The 14384-nt window shown below is 37.3% G+C and overlaps 2 long non-coding RNA genes across 2 annotated transcripts; both read left to right on the top strand.

The window, feature by feature from the left end:
- The first annotated feature begins 338 nt into the window (after positions 1–338).
- Positions 339–9505, top strand: LOC131253439 (uncharacterized). Its single transcript, XR_009175174.1, has 3 exons — positions 339–755; positions 2055–2236; positions 9427–9505. It is a non-coding gene; the product is annotated as an uncharacterized LOC131253439 (long non-coding RNA).
- A 384-nt stretch (positions 9506–9889) lies between these two features.
- LOC131254061 (uncharacterized) lies at positions 9890–12745 on the top strand. Its single transcript, XR_009175469.1, has 3 exons — positions 9890–9985; positions 10171–10240; positions 12719–12745. It is a non-coding gene; the product is annotated as an uncharacterized LOC131254061 (long non-coding RNA).
- Positions 12746–14384: the final 1639 nt, after the last annotated feature.

Raw genomic sequence — 14384 nt, 5'->3', positions numbered from 1 at the left:
TGATGCTAGATATTAGTATCTGAACTTCTTTCATTCTATTTTACCGTTTTCTTCTTCCTTTCTAATCTCGCTTTGAACTATCTGCTTATTTGCCTTGATATCAAGAGTTTTACCTTAATAGAAAAAGTTATTGGCTATTGTTTATTGGAACTCTTTTAGGTTCATAATCATGTTTCAGTGGTAGAACACTTGGATTGCATTTGGCCTTCCTTTTTAAGTGTTGAGCTATCTCACGTTGGTTCATGTTCCCAAACAAAATGTTTAATCCATTGTTTCCTACTGTTTTTATGTTATTTCAGTTGTAAGACTGAAATAACAGACAACAGTTTACACCCCACTAATTTTCATGCACAAGAAGCAATGGATGATATTTTTATCTCTCAGGTATTAAGTTCTTACATGAGAAGATGAACATGATGTTTGAAGTAGATGTTACCACAAACTATAGTGGGCCTCATGGATCTATGCGTTCCACCTGAAGCCAGCTACAACTCTTACCAAGGATTCTAGTCCAACATCCTATTGGATTGAGTGTGGGCTTCCCTCCATTGGAGAATATGATAGACATGAAGTTACTGTGAGTTGAATTGAATATACTACTATCCTTGGTATATATAACAATGTCAATGCTCTCTTGTTTCATTCATTTTATGAAGTACATTGCTTGGCTGATGCATCAGGATACTAAGAAATTGCTTGATTTCTAGTGAAATCCCAAAATTTATTAACGACAACATGAAGAATCTCAAAACCCTGTAAGTTACTTCCTCCAGGCCTTTTACAATGCATGGGGTTCATGAATTTCATCTCGTATCAATGCTGACCATGCATTCTTAGGTGAAAAAAAATATCCAATTTTGAAATATTTCAATTTTTATGGGGATGATTGGATATGATTGACAATCCGATTGTTGTGAAGTTGTCCATGGAATGTGGACCTATAATGATTTCAGTTATGATATACTTGTATGCTTTTAGAAATTCCCCAATAATGGCAGACAGCCAAATTTATCTCATTAATTACTCTATGAGTATCCTATAATGATTTTGGTGATTCCCATGTGGGTGGCCGATCGCAGACTGCACTCAGGTCTTGTGAGGGATGATCTGATGGGACATATATAAGCTGTTGAGAAATTTCCACCTTCAGTTCTGATGATTAACAAGGCAATACCGCTGATGCTGCTAAATAATTCTAGGCACCATTATTGACTTGTCAAACCCAATCTGTCTTCTGTTTATTTGGGGAATTCATTCATTTTATCTATTTATCTATTTCTCTATTTTATCTAATAGAATATTGGTTATCTGTCAAAAGAGAAGTATTATTGACTGCATGACTTACCCAGAGTCATCCTTAAAGGGCGAGTCAAGTAATTGGGTCTGAATCACTTACACTATACACTCTCTACCATTTCATCTAACGAGCCGGAGACACTAGTTCCTTGAGAATTCCTTGTAGAATTTATGAAGTTTTAAATTTCCCTTGTAAATAACAATGGGAACTTAAAGAAGCTTACATAAGTACATTGTAGTCCTACTAACATATAAAATATTAGGTTCTTGATTTAAAATGTAAGACACCTTTTTTACATTAGAAGTAAAGATTGTATTTTAATAAGCTATTAGCATTACCTACATTTTCTTAATTTATTTGCTATTTTGGTTGGGCACCAATTCTTTCGTAGGACCTGTATCTTTCTTCTTCTATTTTTTGGGATGCTTGGTTGTTATGTTCTTTGGAACGGGCCAACTGTGTTGTTACTTTGCTGCACCATAAGGGAGCATGAGCAAGACTAAAAGACACCAAAAAAGTGCTTACATGGCTCAATAGGCAATTTTAACCGATTGCTTCATGGGTGATGATGTCTCATTTTCTTTTGTCCAAATTTCCTCTTTCATGCTAGTCTTTTTGCTGTTATTGGGCTAGTGGGCCATCAACGAACCATACAGTCTATTTAGGTGAGCAGTTGTTTGATTCATAAAAATTCATCCATATTTGATACAATGTTATTTTAAACTAAGGAGAATTTCTCCTTGCTTTTGCTAACCAGGGGCTTATGATGAGGAAGAATCTGCAGCAAGGGCTTACAATCTGACCACAATTGCTCCAGAACTCAAGTGGACAACACCACAGGAAACAATTACAATTAAAAAGTTCTTGTGGCCACAAGTTTTGAATCAAGCTGATTTATGTGTTTTCCCTTCAACCACGTCCTTGTGACTTTATAGACAGGTTAGAAAACATCACTGTAAGCTTAGGAAGGTTTCAATGGTGGACATTATTCTCTCAATTGTTTCATGTGGTGTGGTCTTTTTTAGCTATGGATCTGCCTCATTTTTGGGTTGATTCCCTGAAAGAGGCTGGCAAAATGAATGGACAGAATGAATGAAATACACACATAATGGTAGGGCCCATGGAGCTTTGACATCAGCTAGCTAGCTAGTGTTGAGGTCAATAGCACTACCAAAAAAATGAGCAAAGGCTACAGACTATCTAGGATTTTGGCTATGGAAATAAACCATAGCTAAATTACTACGGCTTTAATCTGTAGCTAAAAGTGACTCACTCTACGGGTCATATCTAGAGGTGGGTAGTCCCGTAAGGGGCTGTATGGGCCCAACACAATGTATATGTTTTATCTAAGCCGTCCATTCATTTTAACAGCTCATTTTAGGACATGAGCCTAAAAAAGGAGGCAGATCAAGGCTCAAGTGGACCACACTATAGGAAACAGTGGATATTAAGCACCTACCGTTAAATTTTTTTTAGTAATGGTGTGGTCCATTTAGGCCTTAGATATGACTCATTTTTGGGATCTATCCTAAAATTACTTGTCAAGATTAATGGACGACATGGATACACGACATACATCACTATGGGCCCCACAGAGCTCTTGATAGGAGCGCTTGTCTCTAGCTCCGTACAGTGGGTGTAATACCCAGTCTGCGCCCAAAAAGATCCCACGAGGTTTTACTTTCATTTTCATTCTCGCGGGCTCTTCCCTTTCTCTACCTCTCTCTCTCTCTCATGCTATAGAAATCTAAAAAGGAGATGGAGAGCTCTCTCTCTCTCTATCTCATGCTACAGCAAGCTGAAAAGGAGGTGGTCTCTCCATATAGTGAAGAAAGAATATCATGCTAATAGAATCTTCCGAAGCTCGACCAGCAACTCCACTCTCCTTCTTACTTTGGTACTCTCTCTCTCTCTATTTATTAATTTCTGTTTCGCCCATGGAGGATTTGGGGGTTTGTGGATCTTAGGAATTAGGGAGTTGTGGATTTTGGAAATGGGGGAATTGGGGATTTTAGGAATTGGAGGATATTGGGGACTTTCATATTGAAGGAATTTGGGGAAATTAGGGATTCGTGATTTTCAGCTACCAAAATCTAATGTGGAATCTTGATCTAATGTGATTTGTTTCTTGGAAATAAATTCTTTACAGGTTGCCAAATGATCCCTTAGGGGTCGATTAGATGCCTGTAGGTTTGGATCTTCAGAGGTTGCTCAGGTGGCAGATCCTCGGGCAAAAGTCTATGCAATTCCTATGGTGTTTGGATTCCCCTTTCCTCCCATATAGTAAGGAGTTGTTTGAATAACCATATTGTGGGAAGAACAAATCTGATGTTTTTATCAATGTGCTAGAAAGGAAGGGTACATTCAATTAACCTCTCAGCTCTCTAATCATCTTCTCAAGAAATCAATGGGCTGTGGCAAGCCTGATGCAATTGATAGTGGAGGTATTATAGGATCCTGCACTTCGGCGAATGTTTGGTTTGCTGACTTACAGGATTTTGTGAGTGGGGCCATGATTCAGTGGTCCAGGTCATTGATCTAATGGTCCCCAACATGATTGGGAGATCCCGGACCTTTGATCTTTGGACTATTTTGTTTGTAGGCCACTGATTGAAGGGTTTGATTTTCCAATCCAGTAGATTTCTGAGGTGTCCTCATTGTCCATCTGATCAACATTTTGGAGCAACCAATGTTTGATCAATCTATTTCTTACCAGCAGGCGTTAGTTCTGTAACCGACTCCACACACAACACCGACTTGAAGGGCTAGCTTGAAGGTTGAAGCTAGAATCATGAAGTGCAATGGCTTACTCTTCTCAATTGATTCACTAATAATATAAAATGGTCTATTTCTTTCATCTTTCTTAATGTCACCACCTATTTTGATCCTCTTATGTCATTGCAATTTTTATTTTCATTTTCCCTGAGGATCTGCCACCTGAAACCAGCATGAAAATTCCCTGATCCATGTTCAAAACACAAAATTATTGTCAGGCCATCTGATGCAGTTGGTGACTTTAGCTTAAACACAGAGAAACAAATATGGTGATATATACATGAGGCTGTTGAAGTTCAAGAAACAGAAGTCTTAGAATTTTTTTGAATGACTATAAAGGTATTTAAATTCAGTTTGTCATATAAATACCTCAAATCATAATCATAATCAGAATCATAAAAGTTTTTTTAATTTTAGTTGGTTGTCTAAATGATTCTTGAACTTTTATTGAAAATGATACTCTTGTCATTCAATATTCAAAACCTTTGCCCGTACTCCAGATTTTTTTATTCAGTAGCTCAGTCAGGTCAATGGTAAGCTCACCAACTTAATAAAAGAATCAACGATTGGAAGGGAGTCAATCAGATAGTTTCTTTAATTTTCTTTTTTCATCATAAATTGAAACTGACTTTAAACCAGCCATTACATTCTTTGGCACATATATTTTTAACTATGGAAAACAGTCTTAGAATCTCCATCATACTGTATATATGTAGTTTCTCTTTCACTTGTGAATTTATTTCTCTACCTAGTTTTAAAACTAATGAGTTCTTCGTACTAATTTCATTTAGCATCTCTTAGTATCATCAGATTTTGCCTCCATGCAGTAACATCTACTGCATCAAAGTTTCTACTGAAATGGTTGTTTCAGTATGAACATGAGCACAGACAATGGTCGGCCACTATCTCTTTGGGACTAATATCAAGTTGTTTACATGCAATGGATTCAAGACAAATTCCAAATCATCATTCTTAAGGTACATACTGGTTCATGCATACATAGAAATGCCAACATCATTGTCGTCATTATCATTGACATCACCCGACTGTGTATGGTCGCTTAACTTGTTCTTAATGTTACTACAGATTTCTCAAACCTTATATAGTGAGACAATTCAGCAAGTTCCACTTTTTCTCGATTTGAATTTGAAACCTTCAATCTATAGAAGAGGAGGCAACCAAATTGTTGTAATTCTAATGATGTTTCCATAATGTTCATAACAATGGAGAGGAAAAATCTCTAAGCATGTTAAATACAATTAGAGAATCCTATTGAAGAAGTTATATCAGCTAACTTTTCACATTCATTCCTTAGGAACCTTCAGCTATCAAATGTTGAGATTATATTACCAAATGTAAATGATCTTCTCTCATCTTAAAACCAAAGCTTATTATTTGAATCATGGGGATTGAACCAGGAATACTTAAACCTTATTTTTTTTCGCAGCATATGAAGAACTATGAGTTATTTCTAAAGAACGTATCCAAGTGGATGAACCATGACAACCTTCTTTTTGTGGAACATATATGCCATAAAATCATGGCTTATGAGTACGAGGTATACTCCCAAGTCATCCATCAAGCTCTAGGCTTAAACGTCACCATTGCATAGTTTTAGTTTTTATCTTGAATTTGATTTTTTTTTTTTTTTTTTTATCATTCATTCTCATTTTTTGTTAGCAAATTACTATGCTTCATGTTTGTGCCCCCAATTTGAACCTACTGTGATAAGATATATCACATGTTAAATCTTGTTGACCTCCTTTGCATGCATCTTTTACAGCCGATTAGAACCTCTTACAGTTGACTACATTCCACCCAATCCATAACCTTTTTTTTTGTGAGGCTAGTCCATAACCAAATTTTTAATAGGTACAACTAAAAAAAGGCCTATAATCCAATCCCAACTCTAGTTAGAACGTGCCCTTAATCATTTGCATTGGGAATTCAATTGATAGGTATTCTAATATCTAAAATACCCAATTATGATGTTTAGATAATGAAATTTTTTAAATGTCCACTGGTCATTGTAATACCCAAAAAATGGTCACTAAAAGAGGATAGCATTTCACTGCAGTACCCACCAAGGATTCTCCAAATCTTGTTATACGAGCATTGGACCAAATTGATTTTTTAAAGAGTGAAGAACAATTAGTTAAAGGTGCGAAAACCACATGATGGAGGGTCTAAATCAATGACTTGACCATTTTTAGTAAGATCAAGTATAAAACATTCACTTTCGTATGCATTTATTAGAGGTTAGGATTATTCAATTGAAGATTTTTTTTTTCTACTGCAATCTATCCAGCTTTTCTTCTAGATCATTGATCTTGATCTCTTGATGGTATGACCCGATCCTAATGATCTTTGGGCCCTCTTGACATTTTTTCATGTTAAACATGTCCATAAAAGTTGATTGGTGAATGGAACACTAGTGGTTGAATTTTTATACTAGTCATTTTTTACCTGTTGTTCATGCCTGGATTATGTGAACTATGTGATCTTTTAAAATGTAGGCCAGCAATTGTAATACCATGGCACCCACCGAACAGACTTGATTTTGTACAAGGCTCCAATATGTGAGGCTTTTGTATTTGGGTAAACAACTATTTCTGTGATGGACTCATGGACACGATGTTTTCCTTCTTAGAATTGGAAGTTCTCATCAGAGAAACAGCAGCAATCATGCCAAAGATCTGTGGAGATTACCATGTTGTGTAAGTAAATCCAATTCGTCAAGAGATAACTTATTGGCATGTATGCTTGCAGGTAGGTGGATAGTGTCACCATTCAATCTGAGCACATGGCCACATGTGTAAAGAATGGCCCCGTTTCAATTAAATGTATGCGAATATGTGAAATGCCGATCACACAGCCATACTTGTAGTGAATGACTCTATTTTAATTAAACGTGTGTAAATATGCAAAGTGCCAGGTATTGCTAGAATTGTATTCGACTCGAATTAAATTGAATACTGTACAGCCCTAGGTGCTGAATCAGTTGGATTATGACCTGATCTGAGAAGATTGGCTTGACTATTTAGCCACCTATTGTTAAAGCGATCAAGCATTTATGAAGGAATGGGTTAGCCTTTCCTACGCATCCTTTTTTACTATTTACTATGCTCATATTGTTCAATTGTGCAAGCCGAGGTTGAAGGCCAAAATATTACATGGTTAACACCACATGCCCTACATCAAGTCTTGACTAATGGTGTGGACTTCAATGTCATGCTAACCTTTTTGGAATTCTATGAGGTAAGACTATAATGGGCACTGGTGCACCTTATATGTTAGATTTTGTTTTCAAATGCAGTTGATATTCCCCATCCTTATACTTTTGCTTGGTTTATTTGGGGCTTGAAATATTGGCGGATGGGTTTTGTGAGGAGCTTACCATGAGGGCATTTGTTCATGTGGGGTCTCCTTGTACAGCCTTCTTTTCTACCTATTTTTCCTCGATGAATGATTTCTTCAGAGTTAAAGTGAGAGAGTGCAAGTACCAACTATAGAAAGTTGCAGAGCTTGTACAATACAAAGAGACACTCCAGAGGGTATCTCTTTGGCTAATGAATAGGCAATTCATGTGTCTTGCAATACATGAAAAACCTACTAATAATTGCACAAAATGTGAAGTGAAGCAGCAAATGATTTAGGTGTAGGAGTGGGAGGCATCTATTAATGTTAGCATGCATAAATAGCTCAAAAGTGGGAGCGTGAGTTTGGAAATGCAATTCGAAGCAGGAGCAGCACCTAGTTAGAATGATCACGCAACTTAGTTCTTACCCTATAACTCTAAAGATCTTAACTCTAAACTTCAATAGCTTGTTCAATGAAAATTTTTTGTATATTACCTATCATCGTGTTGCTAGGTCTACCCGGATGTACTTCAAATTATTTTGTTAAATGCAAGAGCAACTCAATGCATTATGCCTATTAAATAATAAACAGTATGCATAAGATATGTGTGTTCGATGCATTTGATTTGCTAAGAGGATCTCTACCAATACTTAAAATTATCCTAGAGAAAATTGCAGAAAATGAAGAAATGAACTATGACGATTGTCTGAGGAGTTGGTTTTCCTAAATTCTTCTATAATGGAAACTAACTAGGAAACTGACCTTCCATTGTTTGGCTGCAAGTGTTGCATCTACTTTTGTTCCCCGAGGTTATCAAGAAAACAGAGGTGCAAGTACTTGATTCTAATGTAGACATTCATTGGTCAATATAAATAGTAGTGAGCTCTGGAGAATATAAATTTCTAATTTTTTTTTTTTTACCTTACAAAAAAGAGATGAAGATTTTATTTTTAATTTCACTTATGCAATTGCTTATCAAGAAATTAATACTATCTGAAAGTTGTCTCCAAAGTAATGGTGTGCATGTGTATTAGAGAGAAGTACGGAAGCCTCCAGTAACTTTCCCTTTCAGATGTCTCAAAGCTTGATTAATTTGAAAAGTTGACCAACAGACAACAAAACCAACAAGTATATCATTAGTCATCAGTTAATCCTAACCATTTAATCAATATCATTTGATATCTTAACCATATAATCAATGTCATTTCCTGGTGTAGGAGTCACTGGCCGAGGCATCATAATCTGAGACATGACCTTCAAGAACACAACAGACCCCAAAATGTCACAAGCAGTTGCCTTCCAATCAAACTCCGACCTCTCAGTCTACTATCGGTGTGGATTCCATGGTTATCAAGACAATCTCTATGCTCACTTTCTTTTGATTGAATGAAGGATTGTAATTGATTCATTATTGAATGAATGAATGAATGATTATATATATATATATATATATATATATATATAATGTAGGCAATAGCTACGGATATTAACCGTAGCTAGTAATCTAACAACCATAGCTATTATAAAATTCGGCATATTGCTATGGATCCAACACTACTTTTAGCTACCAATAATATCTGTAGCTATAGGTAATTTTGGCTACAGAAATATTTGCTACGGATTAGATCCGTAGCTATTTCAAACTATGGCTACGGATTAAATCCGTAGCCATAGGTTTTATACCTATTAGCTCGGCACCTACGACGACGGTCGTGTTACGGATTTAATCCGTAGCGATAGGTCTATGGTTACGGATTAAATCCATAGCCTTTGCCCATTTTTTTGGTAGTGTAGCCAAACCACAGCTTGTCAATAAGCCACTGGCCTTTCCATTGTATCAAATGAGAAGACATGTACCTGCCATCTCAACACCCTTTAGGAATGGACTGTGAATATGGGACTATACACTAAATAATGCTATATATACTATCTGCCTAACATCCATCGCACCGAGATTATTGACAGAAACTTTTTGGTTTTGGGATACAATGCAGGCACCATCACAATGGCAGATGGGAAGTAAGGATTGGAAGGGTTTTCAGAAACAAGTACCTCTACCTTGGAACTTACAGTGAGTGTTATTTCTTTAATATCTAATCAATCTTCCCCATTGTTCTAAGACTTGGACAAGTACCATACAGCCTCATCCAGTCAACTCAGATTTTAATACCCACAGTCACCCCCAATTGACTAGGGCAATTAGTCAGGCTGATTCACCCCCGACTCAGGTCTAAATTGAGAAAATCCGAGAGTCACCGTGCCTTTTAATCATTTTAACAAATATTGTGTGAGTTCAATACACCATAATTGGGAAGCAAATATACAACAACATGCTCGATTTGGGCTTTTGCATTTTGTATTGGGTATTTTGTATATTTTTTCTTATTTTTTATTCTCTTCCTTTGTATATTTTGTATAATTTGCAACCTATCAATTGCTGTAATTCCTTTGGTGTCGGTCTTTAGGTTCATCAAGTCAGCGAGCTGATTCAGTTAACCCGATGAGATTTTAAGCTGAGTCATCAGGTTCAGGAATAAAAAGCCTCAATTTGGTGTAGGTTTTATGCTACCCTGTTTTCAAATATTGATTCATTAGATTTTATTTTTATTTTTCCTTCACCAGAATTTCAAGTTTTATGCGAAGTTAGATGCTTACTTGCTATTAATTGAGCTTTCTATCTTTAGATTGCTTTTGATAGCATCATTCATATCTTTATTTTTTTTCCCTCTATTATGTAGGGGCTATGTTGGAATTCACAGCTCATGATTCAGAGATTTCATTCTAAAGTCGGAGCTTCTTCGAGTCATTGTAGGTTCTGGATTTGAGCATCCTTTAGAAGGAAAATTCTTTTCAAGTTCTTCTCATTTAATGTTTGACTTCATAAAAAATACAGATTTTCTGCTTTTTTTATTGTTGCATCTGATCTTGAATCTACTATAGGTTTTCAGCAAATCTATGAGATTTTTTAAAAGAATTTCGGCATCTGTTTCTAGTTTGGTTGTTTTATTTTTACTTTTTGTAGTCATTTGTGATGTTTAACATATTTAGAGACATGTAATCTATTGAATTCATGTAATAAATTTGGTATGGAGAAGGATGACATCTGCTTTTGGATTTGGATATTTCTTTTCATGCTATTACAACAGATCTAAAGTTGTTTTTTTTTTTTTTTTTTTAAGTTTATTTTCTTATTTGTAGATGAATTCCTGCCTTTTTAGGTTCTGTAATTTTATTATTTTCTTACATTGGTATCTGAATTTCTGTAAATTTGTTTTGTAATTACACCATCATTAGATTTTTTATTTTTTATTTTTTTTAAGGAAATAGCTACTGACATTGGTCATAGCCTTTTATCTATAAACCGTAGCTATTACTAACTTCTGCCTTTTGCTATGGATTTCATACTACTTTTAGCTACGAATATTATCCATACCTATATGTACTTTTCGCTACAAAGAATATGGCTACGAATTAGATCCGTACCTATATGTTCTATGGCATGGATTAAATCCGTAGCTATAGCTTTAAGACCTATAGCTACAGTACCAATTGCTACAGTCATGCTATGGATTTAATCTGTAGGTATAGGTACATTTCACTACAGAAATTATAGCTATGGCTTTTATTCGTAGCTACTGCTCTCTATTGCTACGGATGTAAGCCGTAGCCATCAGTTTTTTGACCTTTAGCTACACCACCAATAGCTATGGACGTGCTACGGACTAGATCCGTAGTAATAGGCTTTTTGCTTCGGTTTTTATCCGTAGCCTTTGCCCCTTTTTTCTGGTCACCACATGAATCCTCTTCTGAGGATGAAAATGAGTCATAATGGAAGGAATGTGAAAGGCTATAGTTTTGCAATGTTATGCCTGAACAGACGACTATCTTGCCTAGAAGGATATGGGTGCGTGAACTTCTTACTCCCATTGATTGGAACCCCATCCTCCAAATGGGTGGACCTGTCAAACCTAATGTCGTCCATAGATTCTACTCCTACTATAGAAATTCCACCGATGATCCCCCTAGCTTCGACATTCATCACAACGGGAGAGTCTGGACCATCTCGATTGATGACATATCCCGTGCTATTTTTGCTCCTAGGTCAACTAAGGGAGTTCCTTCTTTAGGGGTCGCTAGATTGGCAGCCAGGGAGGTAATGACTCATGTGTTATGCATTGGTCAAAACATCCCGTGGCAAGATGGGAATGCCATTTGAGCTTCCCACATGGCCAATGAGATTAGGATTCTACATGTCGTATTTCTCACAAACGTCTATTCGAGAAAGGGAATCGAGTCGACCTCACACAGAATATGGGTGAAACTCTCTTTCATGTTAGTCAAAGGCACAAGTTGTGCCTTTTGACCAATATCATGGATGAGCTGCATTTCGTGATGACTCGCAGCAGGCGCAACACTACCTCGCTCCCCTTCGAATTCCTCATATCCAAGCTAGCCCATCGCATAGGTCTTCCTAATAAAGAAGAGGCTACCACTGAACCTACTCCCATCAATTAGGCCATGTTTAAGAAAATGAAGCTACTAGTGTTGGGAGTCCCAGTGCAACAACAACCTCTTGTCGATCATCTTGTAGTTTACACCGGAGCTGCTCCTACTACAGTCGAGTCCTCTCAGGTCGATCTTTCTCAAGATCCTGAGGATGTCCTTGAGAAACCTCCCACAATTCCTAATGAGACTCCTACAGCCGCTTATCCTCCAGAGACTCCTAATTACATTTGACACATGCTTCAGTACCATGAGAGGATCCTAACTGATCAGGCATGTCTTTATACAGGACATGCTCAACTTCTAGCTAGCCAAGTAGCCATAGTGGAGCGATTGGCACACACTGAATGACAATTTGATTCTCTGTGACGATCATCCCACTACTCCTATAGATTTCAGACACAAACGAGTTGCGAATTCTAACCTGAGGTCGACAGTCTAGTCTTAAGATGATGTTATGTTAATGTCTTGAGATAGTGGTTGTCTTGATGTTCTGTTGATGATTTTTTCGTGTATTGATAATCTCGGTCATAAGGCATTTTTTTTATTGACTGAAGATGTGTGTATGTATCTAGATATTTCAATTTTGGGTCATGCTGGGGCACTTGCCCATTTTACTTTTCCATATTCATGTGGATATAATGTAAACCTCTCTTTATGGTTTGAATGCTATTGGGTTGCATGCCTTATTTTTTGTCTAGTTCAATGAATGTACTGTTGATCTATGTTAAGTGCTTCTCATCCCCATGCTCAATGAATATTTTCTCCCCCTTTTGCTTCTAGATATCACTTTGTGCTAACCAATCTTTGTCAATTACTGATAAAAAGGGGGAGAATAAGTCCCACTAGAGAACCTATCATTGTGTTTGATGCAAGGATTTGGGGGGGAGCAAATGAAGCCAAGTATGTCTTTATTCATGCTATTTTTGTATAAAAATTGTATATCTTGTATAGTGAAGACATATATATGATTTATATTAAAAAGAGTAATAGTTTTGAGATACTCATAGTATGGAGACTATGATGAGTATAGGTTAGGTGTTTTGTCACGTAGTTAACAAAGGGAGAAATTGTAAATGTATTAATTTTTCAATTAGCATGAAGTCAGTTTCATTAAGTCAAATGAGCCCCAATTAAGTTGAAGATGTCAAGACTTGAAGATCCAAAGTGTGCGAAGTGAAGATTCAAAGGTTTATGTATGTGTCAAAACCTAAAAAACCTAGTAAAATCCCAAAACCCTTTGTTAGGTGGCCTAAAAAATCATAGACATTCCCCAATCCATCTAACCAAGGTTAAGTGTCCATTATATCAGGATGGACCTTGTGAAAGAAAGTGCAAAAGAACCAAACTTAAAAAATTCATCAAATACACATAGTATGTTGTTGTTGACCCATAAACAAACTCCTCGACAGGTCAACAGCAATGCGATTGTAAGACCCGTAACCTAGCCTGTACCATTCCATAAACTTCTACGGTTCCCTCTAGTCGAGTTTCGGCGACCCGGGACGAGTAGATAGCATTGGCGCATGCTCTTGAGTCACATCCTGTAAACCCGAGCCGACTCAAAATGAGACCTATGTCATTTTGACCGTGCCGTCGCCGCGGTTCCGACGATGCGTCTTGTGCGTCAATACGATGCTCAGATTATAAGATCCGGCCCGTGCATTATCTAGGTCATTGATCGCTTGATTGTGGGACCCACCTATCCCTATTGTTGTACTTCCCTAAAAACATTAATTACTATGATGTCACCCTAAGGGTGACATCACCCTACCATACCACCTTACCTTCCCTTTTCCCCATAAGTCAACTCATTAATTCCCATTACCTCACCATCCCTCTCTCTCATCACTCCCTTACATCATTTCTCTCTTTCACTTCTCTCCATTCCAAGCAATCCCTCCATGGAGCAACCCACGTCCATGGCTCCCATGAGAGAGCTAGTGTGGCCCACCTCCCTATCTCCCATCTTCACCATCCAATGATCATCTCCGCCATTGAAATTGTTTCTTTGGGGCTCTATCATGCATTGGCGGAAGAAGGAAGAAGAGATTTCGAGGTGGGTGCTCCTTTCTTTTCCTCTCATTTTTTTGTGATGTGTGGCCCACTTGGATGAATCCCATCTTGAGGTATGTTTTATCCCAACCGTACAAGTCATGTGGACCCTACTTTATAGTGATGGAAACACACAAATATCAAGTTGATTTAAATATGGTGGGCCACGTTCATGTGGGACCCACCTTGGTGACACGTGGACCACCTACACGTAGGACCCACTATGATGATTGTGTTATACCTATGTTGTCCAACGTCCAAGGGACGCTGGACAGAGAGTGGCTAAAGTGGTGTGCGTGCACTGAAATGGTGGTGTACTAATAAGCAAAGGAGAGGAAGAAGAATAGTATTTGGAGGTGGGCTGCTCATGCAGGCCCCACCTTGATGTATGTAT

The sequence above is a fragment of the Magnolia sinica genome, chromosome 8 (assembly GCF_029962835.1).
Source record: "Magnolia sinica isolate HGM2019 chromosome 8, MsV1, whole genome shotgun sequence".
Classification (NCBI taxonomy): domain Eukaryota; kingdom Viridiplantae; phylum Streptophyta; class Magnoliopsida; order Magnoliales; family Magnoliaceae; genus Magnolia; species Magnolia sinica.
This window is presented reverse-complemented; position numbering and strand designations above follow the sequence as displayed.